The following is an 18637-nucleotide window of genomic DNA, read 5'->3' on the forward strand; positions in this document are numbered from 1 at the left end:
AATGGCTCCATTTCTCCCCAGGGGCTCCATTCTTTGAACTCCATTAATAGGCTTTTTTGTCTTCTGGCTTTCAGTTGCATTTGGTCAGCGGCGTTGGTGATGGGAGTAGCCATCAGGGGAGGGGGACACAAACAGCAGGCTAGAGGGGGTATGGCAGAAAGTTAGGTTGGGTATTTATTCCCCTGGGTTCTTTATTAGGGTTACTTTAGGCTGGTTGCACCCCTTGACTGAAATGCACACTTCTGTGTCAGCCCTTTGGGTATCTGCTACCTCTTCTTTCCCCCATCAGGCCTAGGATGGAAACAGGAACTGCCTTTATCAGCTCTGGCCTCTTGCACTGTCTCCCGTGATTTTCCTACCCCTTGCTCATGACTTTGTAATAATTCCATTTATTAGCCTTAACTTGTCCCAATTTTTGGCCAAGGTGTCTCTGATACACAGACCAACTGAAGTAATGGGACCCTAAAGCAAGTCTAAACCCATCTGTGTGTGATTTTTCTCCATTGAAAGTTATATCATACCAGACTTCCTTGGTCACAAGAAAGTTGTCAAGGCACAATGAGAAAGTAGAAGAAGGGCACTGGAAGGGTTAAAATAAAAAGGCAATTCAACAGTAAGATGCTAATGCACCTTATACAATATCATCTCTGTATCTTTTCAGCTATAATAATAGCAAAGAGTAAAATGCTTAGTCACTCATTATCCCAGGAAAGTGGACCCTGTGCTTTCTGGGATGTTCATTAGGCAGCATCTTGCTTTCTACTGATAATTCAGCTGAGCATGAAAAATGTGTTGCACAAATTCCAAACTTCATCAGAACATCCCCACACATGGCTGGGTGCCCTCCATTCTGTGGACACAGATGTCCAGTCGCTGAGACAAATGAGTCACACTGGAAATCGGTAAGTGCCAGAAAACCACACTTGACTTCCCGAGTGCAGCTTGCTTGGAATGCGTGGTTTTTGACCAAACTCAAGGAAGAACTTTGTCGGGCTTTCCAGGACACAGCCTCTTGTGGCTTAGTGTAAAACAGTCCTTGAGGTGCCTCAGCACCCAGCATTCACAACACTCTAGGATACACATTCCCATTGGGGCACCTCTCCATATCCTTCACCCTGGCCATGGGCTTGCCCAGTGAGGCACAGGGACATTTGAAGTCCTGGGTGAGCAAGCATGAGCACACGGCTTAGGCTGTCCTACCCTGTTTTCTGAGGCGATTGTCCCATACCCAGATTTTTCAGTATTGTGTGTGGATTTCCATACACCCCAAGTCTAGGTTCATCCATTTAATAAGATGCACCTCACTGGCTACAGCACTCACAGGTTTAAGCTAAGCAGGAAAAAAGTGTATAAGGTGTAGCAGGTAGGTACTTTCTTGCCTGATGCATTCCACTCCTTTGATAAACAGAAAAAAACAAAAACAAAACTGAAGGCCAGGATTAGGGCTAGAGAGCAAAGAGGAAGATCGAATTTTCTTCGACATTTTGCTGTGGAGTAGCAGGTAGAGCAGTAGGGAGCAGGAACATAGATATTTGGCACAAAGGAGGCTTTGACTTGCTAGTTACATTCTACAGAGTCTGGGGGACTCTCTCTGGAAGGGTTCCAAGCTCAGGTAGCATGCTCTGCATATCAAGGTCTCCCTGGTCTTATGTCCTTCAGACTAGACTCGAATGTCTGACTGTGTCAGCAATGCCTCAAGGCAATGTCTTACCACCCCATTTCACACATAGTTTCTGGAATAGCCTCCTCACCTTATCTGTCTTTCCTCTCCTCCTTTACCATAGCAATAGGGACCTGAGTAGGGAGGATGCTCTGCGTCCCTGGTTCCCTCAATCTTCTTGGAAGAGTCTGGTCTCTCTCCTGATAGAGTTTTAGGTTTGCCCTGATGATCTAGATGAAGCAAAGTGTGGTGACACTTTGCTGAACGCTCTGTCAGTGTGCCTAGAAATAGAGTCTCTATCAGGGTTGTTTGCTTCCTATCACAGTCCAACTGGCAAGCAGGTGGATTTTCTCACTTGGCAGCTGGCTGCCATCTGCCCCCTGTCAGTCTGCAAATATTACCCAAGTTAAACACGAACTTCTAGCAGTGATGTGCACAGCCAAAAAAAAATGTGAATTCAAATATACACTTTGGAAAGGGACACCTTAGTTCAGTCATTTAAATTCATTATCTCAAAGATCAGTTTCACTAAAACTCCCACTTGTGCTAAACAGAAATCGCGCTGACGTCAGACACTTACCTCAATTCTCAGAAGTTGAGCAGGTCTAAGCCATTCTGTTCAACATACAATTCCCTTCAGTTTCCCTTACAAGACCTGAAACAAATGTCCAGGAACTGATTCAGGATATATGTTCTCCTCGGAAACTGGTTACTCAAGTTCTTGGTGGCTTAATATAAATACAGTAAACAAGGGACTTCCCAGGGGCGTCATTCAGTCGAAGCCAGCATGGGACCTGGTGACCTTCAGTGTCACAGAGCTGGACTTCAGCACAATGAGTTCTTACAAAACAGAGAACACATGGATTAAAAGTCACAGACACATCCTGAAGATACTTCCCTTATTTATATATTTTTTAACTTTTATTTTAGGTTTGGGGGTACATGTGAAAGTTTATTACATAGATAAACACGTCATGGCGGTTTGTCATACAGATTATTTCATCACCCGGGTGTTAAGCCCAGTACCCAATAGTTATCTTTTCTGCTCCTCTTCCTCCTCCCACGTGCCCCTACTTTCCTTATTTTAAGAGAACAATTCTGGTGATATCCCCACAGCTCTTCCTGAAGGTAGATGAATGAACTACAGGGTTCTATCAAAGACCCTGTGGGTCCAGAACTGTGTGTGTCAGTTCTAGTTTACTAATCCCTTACTGAACGCATTTGACAGGATCTTTGCTGTTAACAGGGGACAGAGCAAGGACATGTGACATGTGACTTCAGCTATAAAATAACACAGCAGCTCCCATCACCTGCTCCTCAGAGAGCTCATGTTGGCCTACAGGAGCAAGGACATAAGTCCCTTTCCCCTATGTCTCCCTGAATGACTCTCACTTGGCCATAATTTACAATGAGAGGGTACACATGCTCATGAAGGATGCATATTTTGCCTCTGTCTACCCTGACACTGGCCCTGGCCCTGTGGACTAGAAAGTGTTTGAGAAAATTGTGAGATCCTACAATTGTGTGATTTCCCTCCGTATACCCAGGCTCTGAATTGGAGCGTAGACAGTGACCATCACTGTGACCATCACTGGCCAGGGAGAGTCTAGAGGACATGTCATGGCTGTCTTTTTTGTCTCTCTTTTGTTAGATTCCTGATATCATTTCTGGCCACAGGTCATTTTGCTGAAGAGGAGGAACCTGGAATCAAGTTCTGTGACTTCAAAGAAGAGTTGTGTGTACAAAACTTTGGGAGAGGATCACCACAGAGAGGATTTGGAGACAAGAGCCTATTTGATCTTTTTCTTTTCCTTCTTAAAAGTGATAATATGAACATAAAACTATCTACAGCTTTAAACAAACCCGTAGTTCAGTACTGAAGCGTGCATAACACATTCCTCTCAACTGAACAATACACAAGCAGACATTCTGGAGATTTTATCGTACCAGATTGGTGTGATTTTAAGTAAGAAGATTGGCATAGTCAGCTCCCTGGAAAAAGGCTTGCCACAGATTAACACTTTAATATGAATAACTTTTTCTCTAATTAAAAGAAGATTTCTTAATGTATTTTCTTTGCTTAATCTCCACTGTGTCTTGCTGTATCCAACCCTACACCTTTGTCTTTATTCACATGTGTATATTCAATCCTATATCTCAAATATGAAAATTATCTACATCCCTTCTTGCCCTATCGTTGCCATGATTTGCAGAGCATCATTGAGCAGCTGTGGATGAATGGCCTTCCGGGGCTGTTTTCAACCTTATTTCCTTTTGCTGCTGGTTAGTTTGATGCCCTAGGTTTAAGAGTTGGGATATTTGTGGTTTGGAACTTTTAAGGTTTCATGCTAGTTTTTTGTATGAAAAAAAAAAAACTATGCTTGGGATATACATTCTTATCTAAAGAACAAGAAATATTCTTGTTGACCCTCATATGACCCTCAGGAACCAAATTCAGGCTCTGGGCATCCGGGATTAAGCTTCCTGAAAAGCACTACTTCATGGGCTGACAGTTAACGTGCCTTTCACATGAAAATTTCCTCTGCTGCTGAAAGAAAATGCACAATTACCAGAGGAAATGTCACTTCACATGATGCACAGGTGATAGAGAAAAAATGTGCATTTGTGTAAAGAAACAAACATTCCCAAATATGCCTGCCTCATTTGTGCTTCCTTAAGGGCAAAATGCCCTTTTGGGAAACAGACCTTTCCTAGTAGCATTTTCAATGACTCTCAGTCCTTCTCACATTTGGCTTTGACTGAATTCAGACTTTTCTTGTCAATTAAAAATGATAAATTTGACTTCTTGCAGGAAGACAAATGATCAGCCTGTGTCAAGCATATGAAGACCTAAGATTTTAGATGCACTGGAATCATCCCGAAAAATTCATCTGACACACCCAGATGGATGATCAAATGACCGTCATCCAAGGAAAGTCTGGGAGGTCTCATGCAGTACACAGGTATTCTGAAGAGCCATTAGCTTTTAGAGTGTTGCCGCAGCACTTCTCTAGCTTTTCTTTGCTTCCCGGCTCTTCATGAGAATGGCCAACTACATTCCCCTCTGCCTACCCTCTGTCCAGGAAAATCCAAGACCAACCTCGAGACAGATGTTTGTCCTTTTAGCTTTTATTTTTAGAGGCACATTGTCTGGGAGTGATGTCTATTTACTGGTTATTCATTTGGCTTTCTGCTTCAGGGATGTTGATAAAAAGTGTGGATCTAAATAATTGCTTCCCCTCAGCCATCTCACAGAAGGTGTCCTGGTGCATTTTATGTCCTGAAGGCAAACGAAAGCTATGTGTTCTGCTTGGCAACTGTTTTTTATGTTGATACTCCTTTTTCAGCATATGAATGTGTGGATAGGGTGACTGTTTATTATCTAGAGGTAGCGGTGGGGGCAGATACAAGGGCAGATGTGGAGGGAGGTGGGAGATTTCTAACTTTCCACTTCCATCTGTACTTTCTTTTAAACAGATACTCTGATTTTATATAAAGCAAAGCTCTTTGCATAACCAAATTGTCTGCCTTTCTCAGATATTTTCCTGAATAGAATTTTTACTAAGATGGGCTTAACTAATGATGGAAAGAATGTAGTCTGTCTGTGAAAAACTCTTAATCTTCATGGAAGACAAAATCAGATGCATAGGGGCTTTGTAAATTTCATTTACTTCTGCTTCACTTCCTTTCCATTCAAAAAAGAATTGATTGCATGTGCACGAGAGAGAAGCCGACCAGACACTTTTCTGTTTTTTCACCGGATGCGCCATACACTGTTGGTGTCCACAAGTGATGGGATAGGGAGGTCGTGGAGAAAATGAGGCTGCCCCTTTCGGGAACTTTTGTGTTGATGATGACAGTCTTGTGAATAATACTGTAGATAAGGAAAGTAACAATCAATATTTCTGAGTTATTATTATGTGCAAGGTTGTTGGGGAAAGCTCTTTATTTGCATTTGATCATTTAGTTGGCCCCAAAATCATATAAAGTAGCTAGTATTATTATCTTATGCCTACCACAAAACTCCAAATTTCACCTTTCAACAATGATTCTTCCCTAGGAGTTCTCCATCTCAGTAAATGGTCATGCCAGTTACTAATTTGCTCTGACCTCAAACTTGGAAATGAGTCCTCTTTAGTTTATCTCTTTCCCATTGCCCGTCTGCCCCCCCCCCCGATTTGACAACAAATTATTCCAAATTATTGGCAGCAAGTAAGTTCCTTAAATTGGCTTCTTTGATGTGATTCTTAAGTTACCTCTCAGACCTTGGTATGCCCAGACTGTTTATTCCCCGAAGAAGACCACCAGAGTCCAGAGTCAAAGCCAAGCGGCAAGGATCTTTACTGCAAGTTCCAACTTGGTCCCTCCGTTCCACAATATACAAGAGGGCCCCAAACGATGCATGTGCTCGCTTTTTATAGCCTGATGTAAACAGGATATGTTAGGTTATAGAGGAACAAGGGAATTCTTTTGGTTACAGCATTACAATTGGTTAACATTTTAAGTTACACATTTAGCAGTTTTCTATTGGTTCCCGCGCTTTCAGTAAAACCACAAACGGTTGTGACCTTACTGGGGGTCTCTCCAGGTGGTGTTTTTCCAAAGTTGAGATATATGGTGTGTTTGTACTGGGCCCAGGAAGTTGAGATATATGGTGTGTTTGTACTGGGCCCAGGAAGTTGAGCTATATGGAGGAATGTGTTTGTACTGGGCCCAGGGAAGTTGAGATATATGGTGTGTTTGTACTGGGCCCAGGAAGTTGAGATATATGGTGTGTTTGTACTGGGCCCAGGAAGTTGAGCTATATGGAGGAATGTGTTTGTACTGGGCCCAGGGCTGAGGAATGTATGAATGTGTTTGTGTTGGGCCCAGGAAGTTGAGATATGTGTTTGTACTGGGCCCAGGGCTGAGGAGTGTGTTCTTTCATTTCCCCCTCTCTCAGGTACCTCTGGAGCCAATCTTGGGTCTTATAGGTCTGACTCCGTTTCAGTGTTTACAGGTTGGTATTGGTCTCTGAGGACCATGAGCTGTATGGTGTCAAACCTTTCCCTGACAAACCGCAAAATTCTGTTAATAACACAAGGTCCTATGGTAAGCAGAAATAGTAGACTTAGCAGGGGTCCAAGGAAGGGGGCTAACAGAGAAAACATAGAGGAATTCCACCATTGGTTTGCAGCTGAGGCAAACTGCTGTTCTTTCATTTCTATGCTTAACTTGCGTAACTGTTGGACCCGGTTCTCTACAAGCCCTGATTCATTTATGTAGAAGCAACAGTCTTCCTTCAGGAACATACATGTACCCCCTTTTTCAGCAGTGAGTAGGTCTAGGGCCCTCCGGTTCTGCAAGGTTACCTGAGCTAGGGATGTGAGCTGTCACTGAAGGGACGCAAGGGACTCAGCCGACTCCTCCATAGCAACAGCAAATTGTTGGTACAACTTGTTGCTTTCTATGAGGGTGTGACCTAGGGCTCACCCTGCCAGTCCGGCCGCAATGAGGGATGATGTGAGGGAGATTCCCGCAATGGGGGGAGAAATATGGCTCGTGCAGGTCGCGGTCTAGGGGCTGGGTGAATAGCAGTACTAGTCCAATTACCGGTGTACCCCAGGAACTCACCGGCAGTCAGGAGAGTTAACCGGGGAACTAATGTGACAGGAAGACACAGTTGGTTGGTAACAGAGGGACCAGATAGGTTCTTAGATAATGTTCCATTACACCAAAAGAATATGCCCGGCGGGGCCCTCAGGTTGGTGTTAGGGGGCATTACAGTGATGTTGCAGAGGCTGGAGTTGGTGCCTGAAAAACAGTAGGGAAACTTCTCCTGACTGGGGTTCAGGTACAGTGGCACATTAAGAATAGGGGCATTCGAGAGATTCTGAAGTTTGTTAGTTTGGGTAGAGGATTCCCATGGCAGAGGGACAGTGGTTAGTGGTGGACGCCCTAGGGTGGCACACAGAAAGCAGCCAGACAAGCTGTGAAGTCCTGTAAGGTTAGCAAGTTCTAATCCTTCTCGTAATAATTCTAACCAGGAGAAAGGACGTAAATCTTGTGTTAGTCTGTCTTCCTGTCGTTGGATATCCCCATGGACCAGGGGCCGTACTTGAACTAGGCCACGCCACAGATAGAGGTGACTGCTAGGCCACGTGGAGGAAGAGGAATAGTATACAGCCCCATGTTGAGGCGTGGTCCAGTGGGAGTTCCAAGGGTCCTTAACTATCCAAGTATAGATGCCGCCTCTACCCTGCTGGTAGAAGTTCCACCCGGATTGCTCGTTCCACCCTCTGACTGAGTGCATTTTACAGTAACTGTAGGGGCAGCCTGCGTTTCGGTGCCACCAATAGTGTTTACAATTGTATTTAGTCTGATCAAACTCAAAACATATCATTAGCACCACTGGTTTGGCTATCTGAAAACCAGTAAAATTTAGCAAAATTGGGTCACTGCACCCTGAGGAGGGGCAATCAGCACTGGCCAATAATTTCCCGGGCTTATGAGGTTGCCCAGGGTGGGTTCGGTTTTCATAAAGCCAGAATCTCCAGACAAAGGGATTAGGAACTGGTTTTGTGTTTGCCCCAGTGGCCACTAGGGCGACTAACGTTAGGATTAGACTACCTAGCTGGATGTTTGCAGTGAGCTATGCTGCCGGCACAGGGTGAGTTTTAAGGGGTTGTTCTTAGCTCTGTCCACAGTCCACGTGGTCGGTGCTTCAGTCACTGCCGTGATTGGTCCAAGAAGGTCGGAGGTCGGGTCCACTGGTTTGACATGGGTGTAGTGGATCCACGACGCGATGCCTTCTACCTTCAGGGCGGTGGGTGTGGTTAGGAGTACCTGGAGTGGTGTCTTCCACCTCAGTTCTAAGGTCTCTTGTCGGTGTCGCTTAACCAGGACCCAGTCTCCCGGCTGGTACGGATGGGGTGTCGGTGGGGGACCGGTCTCATATAGTTCCTTCAGCTTGGGCCAGATTTCCTGATGAATTTTCTGCAAGGCTTGTAGGGAAAATAAGAGTTCAGAGACATCTTCTGTTTCCGATTTGAGCAGATCATCTTTTAGGCTGGGAACCAGGGGTGGGGGTATGCCATACATGATTTCATAAGGGGTAAGACCCAGTCTGTAAGGGGTATTACGGGCCCGGAACAGAGCATAGGGGAGAAGGACCACCCAATTAGCGCCAGTCTCCATAGTCAATTTAGTTAAGGTCTCTTTTCATCCTCTCGACCTGTCCTGAACTTTGGGGCCTATAAGCGCAATGTAGTTTCCAATTTGCCCCAAGGATGGAAGCCAAATCCTGACTTACCTTAGCAACGAAGGCCAGCCCATTATCTGACCCTATCTGGACGGGGAAGCCATACCTGGGGAGGATGTCTTCCAGAATTTTCTTTGCTACAACCTGAGCGGTTTCTCTTTTGGTTGGGAATGCTTCAATCCACCCTGAAAAAGTATCTACAAAGACAAGTAAGTACCGATACCCGTATTTTCCTGGCTTTATACCGGGTCTGGTTCCCCTGAGCCTTGTTCCCATTGCAGTCTGGGATTGGGGATAGGCGTTATTAAGCTGGCAGACTTTGCAACTTGTCACAGTGCTGCTGGCCATCTCGGCTATATGTCTGATCTTGAGTTTGGAGCGTCTGATCAGGTCTATCATCCGCCAGACACCCGGATGACCCGGTTCGGTGGATGTGTTCCAACACTTGTCCTAATTTTTCTGGTAGGATAGTTTGGTCATTAGTATCAGTCCACCACCCATTCTGGATCTGTTTCAGGGTAAGTTTATCGATCCACTGGAGATCTTGTTCTGAATAATCAGGGAGATATGGCAAGTCCCGGGGGCCTGGATCAGGGAGCTGGAGTGCAATGAGTTGGTTGGGAGCCTTTGCCACACTCCTTGCAGTTTGGTCTGCCAGAAAGTTGCCTTGAGCAATTGGAGTGGTTGGTTTCTGATGCCCTGGGCAATGTACAATAGCCAATTTTTCTGGTCTCCATAGGGCTGTTAACAGGGCTAGGATCTCTTGCTTGTTTTTTATCTCTTTTCCTTCAGCCGTTAGTAACCCTCGCTCCCTGTAAATGGCCCCATGTATATGTGCCGTAGCAAAAGCATATCGGCTGTCTGTGTATACTGTCAGTTTCTTCCCTGCCCCTAAGGTAAGAGCTTGGGTGAGCACTATCAGTTCGGCCTTCTGGGCCGATGTCCCCGGGGGCAGGGGTTCTGCCCAGATTACCTCAGTCTCTGAAGTCACTGCTGCTCCAGCATACCTCTGGCCTTGGTGTATGAAGCTGCTCCCATCGGTGAACCAAATGAGGTCAGCGTCAGGAAGTGGGCAGTCCTGCAGGTCCTCTCGAACTCCGTGCACCTGAGCTAGTATCTCGGTGCAATCATGGAGCGGGGCATCCAGGTCCGGGTTGGGCAGCAGCGAGGCAGGGTTTAAGGTTGTTGGGGGCAGAAAAGTTATCCTGAGAGGGTTTAGTAGTAGTCCTTGGTAGTAGGTGAGCCGGGCGTTACTTATCCATCGATTAGGTGGCTGTTTGAGTACACCCTCGATGGCATGTGGGGTAACGACCTGTAATTCTTGACCCATGACAAGTTTATCAGCATCTTGTACCATCAGGGCCGTGGCTGCAATCATTCGGAGACAAGGGGGCCACCTGGCAGCCACTGGGTCTAATTTCTTTGACAGGTAGGCAACTGGCCTCTGCCAGGGGCCTAAGTTCTGAGTTAGCACCGCATTGGCGACACCCTTGCTCTCGTCCACGTATAAGTGGAAGGGCTTGGTGACATCAGGTAGTCCCAGGGCGGGCGCAGAGAGTAGGGCGGTTTTGATCTGTTGGAAAGCCGATTCGGCTTCTTCTGTCCAATTAAATGGCTGTTGTAAAGGTTTAGCCATCTCTGCAAACCCAGGGATCCATAGTCTACAAAATCCCGCCGATCCCAGGAATTCCCTTACTTGTCAGGTGGATTGTGGCCTGGGGATCTGCAGAACAGTCTGCTTCCGGGCATCTGTTAACCAGCGTTGCCCTCCTCTTAGCAGGTACCCCAGATATGTTACTTCTGGTTTACAGATTTGAGCTTTCTTTGCCGAGGCTCGGTAGCCCAGATCCCCTAGAGCTCGTAAGAGACCCTTGGTCCCTTGGATACAAGCTTCTTGGGTCTCGGCAGCAATCAGGAGGTCATCAACATACTGTAGTAAGGTTATTTCAGGGTGTTTGCATCAGTACTCACCCAGGTCTTCATGGAGGGCCTCATCGAACAGGGTAGGAGAGTTTCTGAATCCCTGCGGCAGTCTGGTCCATGTCAGTTGGCCACTTATGCCCCTCTCAGGGTCAGTCCACTCGAAGGCGAAGAGCTTTTGGCTCTGAGGGGCTAAAGGCAAACTGAAGAAAGCATCTTTCAAATCTAAAACAGTGTACCATTGATGTTTAGGGTTTAGGGTACTCAGGAGGGTGTACGGGTTAGGCACAGTTGGATGTATGTCCATAACCCTCTTACTGACTTCTCTCAAGTCTTGTACAGGTCTGTACTCTCCGCTATTAGGTTTCTGTACCGGCAACAACGGAGTATTCCAGGGCAAGTGACATGGGTGAAGGACCCCTTGGTCGAGGAGCCAGCGAATATGTGGTGCAATCCCTTCTTTGGCCTCTAGGGGCATCGGGTATTGGCGTACCCGAACGGGGTCTGTCCCAGGCTTGAGTTCAACAAACAAGGCAGGATGGTGTTTTGCTAGTCCTAAGCCCCCCATTTCCGCCCAAGCTCCTGGATATTGCTGGAGCCAGGTTGCTATGTCCTGGTCAGGGGCCGCTCGCTCCTGGTGGAGCCAGTACTCATCTTCTAGGGTTATAGTCAAGATGGACACGGGTTGATTTTGGGAGTTGGTCATGACAGGCCCCTCAGGGAGGAAATGGATCTGTGCTCCCATTTAGTTAGCAGGTCTCTCCCTAATAGGGGACAGGGGCTCTCAGGGATGACCAGGAAAGAATGGGTTACATTCCTGCCTCTGAGGTTTACTGTTCTTTGTGTCGTCCAGGGGTATTTCTTAATCCCTGTGGCCCCTTGTACCCATGAGGACTTGGAGGATAATTTTCCATTAGTTTTAACTAGGACCGAGTGCTGTGCTCCCGTATCAACCAAGAACTGGACTGGGGACCCCTCCACTTGCAAAGTTACCCTAGGTTCGGGGAGGGGGTCCAAACCCCATCTTCCCTAGTCTTTTTCTTGAGTGACTAGTACGGGTGTAGACCTAGGGGGTTCCAGTCCTCATTGTTTCTTTTTGGGGCAGTCTTTTATCCAGTGGCCAGCCTCCTTACAGTAGGCACATTGATCTTTGCTCAGATTATCATGTCTGGGGGACCGCCTAGGTTGGGTGTCCTCTGGCTGTAGATGCTCTTTCTGTACTACTGCTGCCAGGACCTTGGTCATTTTTTCAGTGGCCTTAAATTGCTTTTCCTCTGGAGTATCTCTATTATTGTAAACTCGCTGGGCTATCTGAAGAAGGTCCTGAAGCTGTTTTCCCTCTAAGTCTTCTAATTTCTGGAGTTTCTTTTTAATGTCTGGGGCCGCCTGATTTACAAAAGACATTACAACAGCTGCCTGACTTCCTGGGGCCTCTGAGTCTATGGGGGTGTACTGTCTAAAAGCTTCCATTAATCTTTCTAAGTAGGTAGCTGGGCTGTCTTTCCCTGCAGTACAGAGTATACTTTAGCCAAATTAGTGGGCTTGCGAGCAGCTGCCCGGAGACCCGCCATTAGAGTCTGGCGATAAAGGTATAGCAGTCCCCTACCTTCTGCCATGTTGTAGTCCCATGCCGGCCTGGTCAGAGGAAAAGTCGCATTTATGAGGTTGGGGTTAGCAGTCGGTTGACCGTCGTCCCCCGGGACCAGCTTTCTAGCTTCTACCTGTATTCTCTCTCGCTCCTCCATTGTGAACAAGATTCAGAGGAGCTGCTGACAATCATCCCAAGTGGGCTGGTGGGTGAACATGACACTATCTAGTAAAGCCATTAAATCTTTGGGGTTGTCTGAAAACCAGGCACTCTGAGTCTTCCAGTTATACAGATCACTGGTAGAGAATGGCCAGTACTGGAGCCTGGGGATTCCCGTGTCATCTGGGGGTCCTATTTCCTGAAGGGGTAGAGCCACTGTGGAGTCAGGCGGCTGGGCGGGGGCTAACCCGCAAAGTGCGCCCTCGCGTCCACCCCACCGGTCCTTCAGAGTTACTTTCATTTTCAGCGGGCTCGGGTGCGCCGGTCGCCTCCTGTCTGCCGGCCCCTCCCTGCGGCTCAGCCCGGGGGGCTGGGGCCCGGAGGGGTATGGAGGGGGTTCTGTGGACAGTGGGTCCCCACTATCAGGTAAAATGGGATGGGGGGGCAGTTGGTTGCTTGGATTTTAGTGGCCGAGCAACCAGCGCCTTACAGGGTACGGGGGGGCTAGTAGGAAAGGGGACAGCCAAGGGGGCGGGTTCTCAACAAGGTCCTGCCATATGAGGATATATGGGATATGATCCGGGTGGCCAGCACGCCCATGTAGGAAAACCTTGGACTTTACTCTAGTGATGACAGGAAGACAGAATGTCCCTTGGGTGGCCACCCTACATTAAAGGCGGGCCATTCAGAACGGCACAGAGTAATTAGCTTTCCCCTTCTGATTTCCATACTAAGATCATGGCCCCTCGCCCTAACATCCTTGAAATTATTTATAAAGAGAGATAGGGGTGTGCTCTGGGTATTACCCATTCTGTAATGGTTTGTAGTCTCTTCCTACAAAAGAATATGGCTTAGAATTCCTGCAAAGGAAAACTGGAGTATCAATAATATCTAGTTGCAAGGGTGCTCTGGAAGCCCGGGTCAGAATCAGTTCAGATAGAAATCTGAATCAGGCGAGAGCCAGGGGACATCTCCCACTGGTCTCCGCTGGCCGTCCTATAGCGTGTCCTCCAGGACTGTGTCAGCTTCAGTTTCAGACCTCGCGAGTCACAGATACAGGTTCAGAACAGACACAGACAGACAAACAGAGACGAGCCGGCTCACCTATCAGCAGATCGATCCTGGTAGATCCGTTGACCAGGGGTCTGGTGGGCTTGGGGAATCCCGGACGAGCCCCCAGATGTTATGCCCAGACTGTTTATTCCCCGAAGAAGACCACCAGAGTCCAGAGTCAAAGCCAAGCGGCAAGGATCTTTACTGCAAGTTCCAACTTGGTCCCTCCGTTCCACAACATACAAGAGGGCCCCGAACGATGCATGTGCTCGCTTTTTATAGCCCGATGTAAACAGGATATGTAAGGTTATAGAGGAACAAGGGAATTCTTTTGGTTACAGCATTACAATTGGTTAACATTTTAAGTTATACATTTAGCAGTTTTCTATTGGTTCCCACGCTTTCAGTAAAGCCACAAATGGTTGTGACCTATTGGGGGTCTCTCCAGGTGGTGTTTTTCCAAAGTTGAGATATATGGTGTGTTTGTACTGGGCCCAGGAAGTTGAGATATATGGTGTGTTTGTACTGGGCCCAGGAAGTTGAGATATATGGAGGAATGTGTTTGTACTGGGCCCAGGGCTGAGGAATGTGTGAATGTGTTTGTGTTGGGCCCAGGAAGTTGAGATATGTGTTTGTACTGGGCCCAGGGCTGAGGAGTGTGTTCTTTCAACCTCACCTTCCCATCACTCTTCTCACTTCCTCAGCTACCCTGGCTATTCTATTCCTTAAATCTGTCATGCTTGTTAGAAATCCATATTTAATCAAGTTCTTCCTTTTTGTTCAAATAACTTTAGTTTAAGCACCAATCATCTCCAGCTTGGAATATGGAAATAGCGTCCTGATTTGTCTGCATGCTTCCTTTCTCGTTCTTTTATAAAGATCCAGCATAAGAATGTGCCTTGAATCATGAGTCTAATCACATCACCCTCACTACCTTAAGCCTACAATGGCTTGGCTTTGCTCTTGGAAGAAACACATAGCTCCTAACATAGCCTTTGTGATCTGATGGCTGCCTGCCTGTCAGATCTCCCATCACTGTTCCCCTCACTCACTATGTCCCAGGTTTACCAGCCCCTTTTCTCTCAATCTTGAACATATCCCCGCTTTTTTCTGCCTCAGAGCTTTGTAGGTACTGCTTCGTATCCTGGAAAAATCTTCCCTGTCTTTGCAGGATTGGCTATGCATCATAGTCATAATTTTACACTTGAAAGTAAAAAATAAATAGTAATCAACAAGGAATAGCATGCTATCACATTCACCCCACCACTGGGGAAGATTGAGACTTGGGTTTGGGAGGAGTTTGAATGACAAACAAAATAGCAGATTTTGAAGGGAGTGACTATAGATTTTGTATATTGGAGTTGGGCTGAGCCCAAGTGTATAAGAACCTCTTTGGGAGGCAGAATGTGCATCTTCCTCTGATTTCACCATAAGCATTATAAACAAATTAAGTATTTATGTATTCATGTTGCCTCACCTACTCTGATGCCAACACTGCATGGAAGAAAACTCTGGAGGGTGCAGAACTGGCAAGTCAATAGAATAGATGAATCAACTCTACTGATATGGAAGCTGAGGCATAGAGAGGTCTTTTAAAACTTGCTTATAGTGAAAGTTAATGCACAGAGGCAGAACTTAAACCTAGAACTGATTTCAAAGGACCTGCTGCTCCTCTAATTATGTGCTGGCCAGGTCATTCTCATACCGTCCCTATTCTACAGCATTTGATTTGAATCACATAACTCAGCACATGATTCAATATACTCTTTCCTAATGTTTCATGTATGCTTCATGATATTTTGTGTATGTTGTCATAATATTTTGCCTCATCTACACATTTAGAAGCTCCTGAGTCCAAAGAATAATCTTTCATAATTTTTGGCACACAGAAAGCCCTCTATAAACCTTTGCTACTTACGGAATTATATTTCTCTTGTATCTTTAGAGACAATCAGCCAAGTTGTTATTAAATCCTCACTGTAGATATACTACTATTTCATATGCAAAGTGATACTATTGAAAATAGAGTTCTTAGGATACAAAGTTCAATTGAAACAGAATGAATATTGAGTTTCTCTGAATGAATTTGCATACTGTGATGGTTACTATTGAGTGTCAACTTGATTGGATTGAAAGATGCAAAGTATTGTTCCTAGGTATGTCTGTGAGGGTGTTGACAAAGGAGATTAACATTTGAGTCAGTGGACTGGGACAGGCAGACCCACCCTCAATCTGGGTGGGCATCTAATCAGCTGCCAGTGTGGCTAGGATAAAGCAGGCAGGGAAAGATGGAAGAGCAGAGTTGCTGAGTCTTCCAGCCTCCATCTTTCTCCCATGCTAGATGGTTCCTGCCCTCGAACATCAGACTCCATGTTCTTCAGTTTTGTACACTTGGACTTACATCAGTGGTTTGCCAGGTTCAGGTCTTTGGCCACAGACTGAAGACTGCACTGTCAGCTTCCCTACTTTTGAGGTTTTGGGACTCAGACTGATCCACCATTGGCTTCCTTGCTCCTCAACTTGCAGACGGCCTACTGTGGGACTTGACCTTGTGATCATTTGAGTGGGTTCTCCTTAATAAACTCTCTTTTGTGTATACATATATCCTGTTAGTTCTGTCCCTCTAGAGAACCCTGAATAACACACGTACATACACACATACATTCATCCACTCTATTCTCAGATCCTTCATAAGGGGGTTCCTTAATGGAATCAGAATAAATCATCATTTATGTTACTATCTTTTTCAACTAGATGGGAAGCAGTTTAAAACAGAGTATAATATCGGAATTACAGTGGGAAATAGAGCAATTGGACTCCATTATCCAAACTCAACAAGTCTTTGTAGACTCATCCTCCTGGGTTGACTCAGATAACTGCTCATCTCAAATAATCTGTGATGAGAAATTTTTGCTAGTCATACTCAGTGAAGCTGTCTTGCCCCCACTGTCAGTGGGTGACTGGGTGGTGAATTACACAGTCAATGCTTTATTTTAACCAAGTGGTCATTTACTCACTTACCAATATATTCATTAAATACTTATGAAATTCATATAGGCCTCTTTTGGCCATGAGAAATTCTGAAGTAGACATACTAGAAAATTCCTATGCCCTTAAAGCAGAAGTGTAAATAAGGGAGGTTTGACCCAGTGCTGACGTGGTAAGTCTTTTGAGCTTAGGGAACTTGGTCCTTAAGCTGGATGGGGCTCACCCATTTGAGTTGCAAAATTGATTTCTTATATAGCGGTATACAATTTTTCTGGCTACTGATATGGCTGTGGCTATAAAAGGCAGCAAAACTACAGTCCTCAGGTTTTCTGAGACTGTGTATGTCTCACTTTGGTGGCCTGTCAATACCAACTTTGGGCATACTATTGTAAGCTTCAAAGAGAATCAGTGCGAGTTGTATTTGTTCCCAGCACCCCTGCCTGATTTATATCTTATGCAATGCTCATTAGCTGCTTTTGGACTAAAACAAAGAAAAAGTAACCTTGAACTGAATCCACATTGCTATTCTCTCCCATCCTCTAATCTGAAACAGTCCTCTTGGTTTGAGTCTTCTACGTGCTTGGAATGCAAAGATCACCTAGCTGGAGTCCCTTCCCCTAAGAAATCTTGAGATATCGATAAATAAAACACACACACACACTCATCCACACATACATAAAAATACATATAAGATGTCATGAGAGTACGAGGAGAGAGTAACTCATTCTCTTAGGGGTGGGTGGGGGGAAGAGTAAAAAAGAAGAAAGGGCATTTCAGAATTCTCCTTGACCTGAGTCTTGAAGATTGATAAGAAATTCTTCAGACTGTCTAGGAATGAATGACAACCCAGGCAGAGGAAACAGGGTGTGAAAGACAGAGCCTCATGGAGTATAACATGTTCAGCCTGTGGTTGTAGGACGTTGGTTGATACCTAGGATAAATGAAGTCCCCCAGGAAGATAGAAGGCAGTTAGAACTCACAAAGAAGAATGATTGGAAATACTAACGTTCAGTGAGTTGAAAACCCTGAAAAACACTGAAAAGGAACATTCCACAGGTATGGGGAGGACCAGCAAAGGGCAACATTGAAGAAGCCCAGGAAAGAGACGTTGAGTGGAAGGCACCCATTGAGTTGACACTGAGTTGATCACTAGTTTTCTTGGCAGGATGGCAAGGTCATAGTTCACAAAGTTATGAGGGCTGGGAGAAGCGAAAATGCAGACAACAATGTAGGCTAGTTGCTATAGTTTGCATATTTGACCCTCCTAACGTCATGTTGACATTTGATTCCCAGCGTTGGAGGTGGGGCCTAATGAGAGGTGTCTGGGTCATGGGAGTAGAAGCCTTATGAATGGTGTGGTGTCATCCTCACCATAAAGAGTCAATTCTTGCTCTATTTGTTCCTGCCAGTGCCTGTTGTGAAAAAGAGCCTGGCACCTCCCCAACCCCTTGCTTCCTTTCTCACCATGTGATCTCAGTACATGCTGGCTTTGCTTCACCTTCCACCATGAGGGGGCAGCCTGAGCTCCTCATTAGAAGCAGATGCTGGTGCCATGTTTCTTGTACAGCCTGCAGAACAGAACTGTGAGCCGAATAAGGCTGTCTTCTTTATCAATTACCCAGGCTCAGGTGTTCCTTTGGAGCAATGCAAATGGACTACAGCATTGTTCTTGTAGAAGGCTACTTTTGCACAAGAAGCCCCCCAAAAAGAGAAGGATGGGATGATACCTAGAAAGGATGCGTACAACACATGCCATTTACATTTAAAGAATTCCTGCGAGAAAGAAGTCAGAAAGGAGGACAAAGTTAAAGATAAATGTAAAAAACAAGTTGATTACTGGGGGGAACACCAGGGAAGCACTAAGTTTTGGTGGAGGACTGAGCTGGAGGGGAGGGGATTGAGGCTCTAAGACAGAACTGAAGGAGGTAAACACAGGTGAAGGTGAAAACAACAGAAGATGCTGAGGTTTCCTGGCCTGCTGGCAGCTATTTTATATGCCAAGGAGGAGGTAGAATAAGGATTATCTTAA

This window comes from Colobus angolensis, unplaced genomic scaffold (assembly GCF_000951035.1).
Source record: "Colobus angolensis palliatus isolate OR3802 unplaced genomic scaffold, Cang.pa_1.0 Scaffold214, whole genome shotgun sequence".
NCBI classification, from domain to species: Eukaryota; Metazoa; Chordata; class Mammalia; order Primates; family Cercopithecidae; genus Colobus; species Colobus angolensis.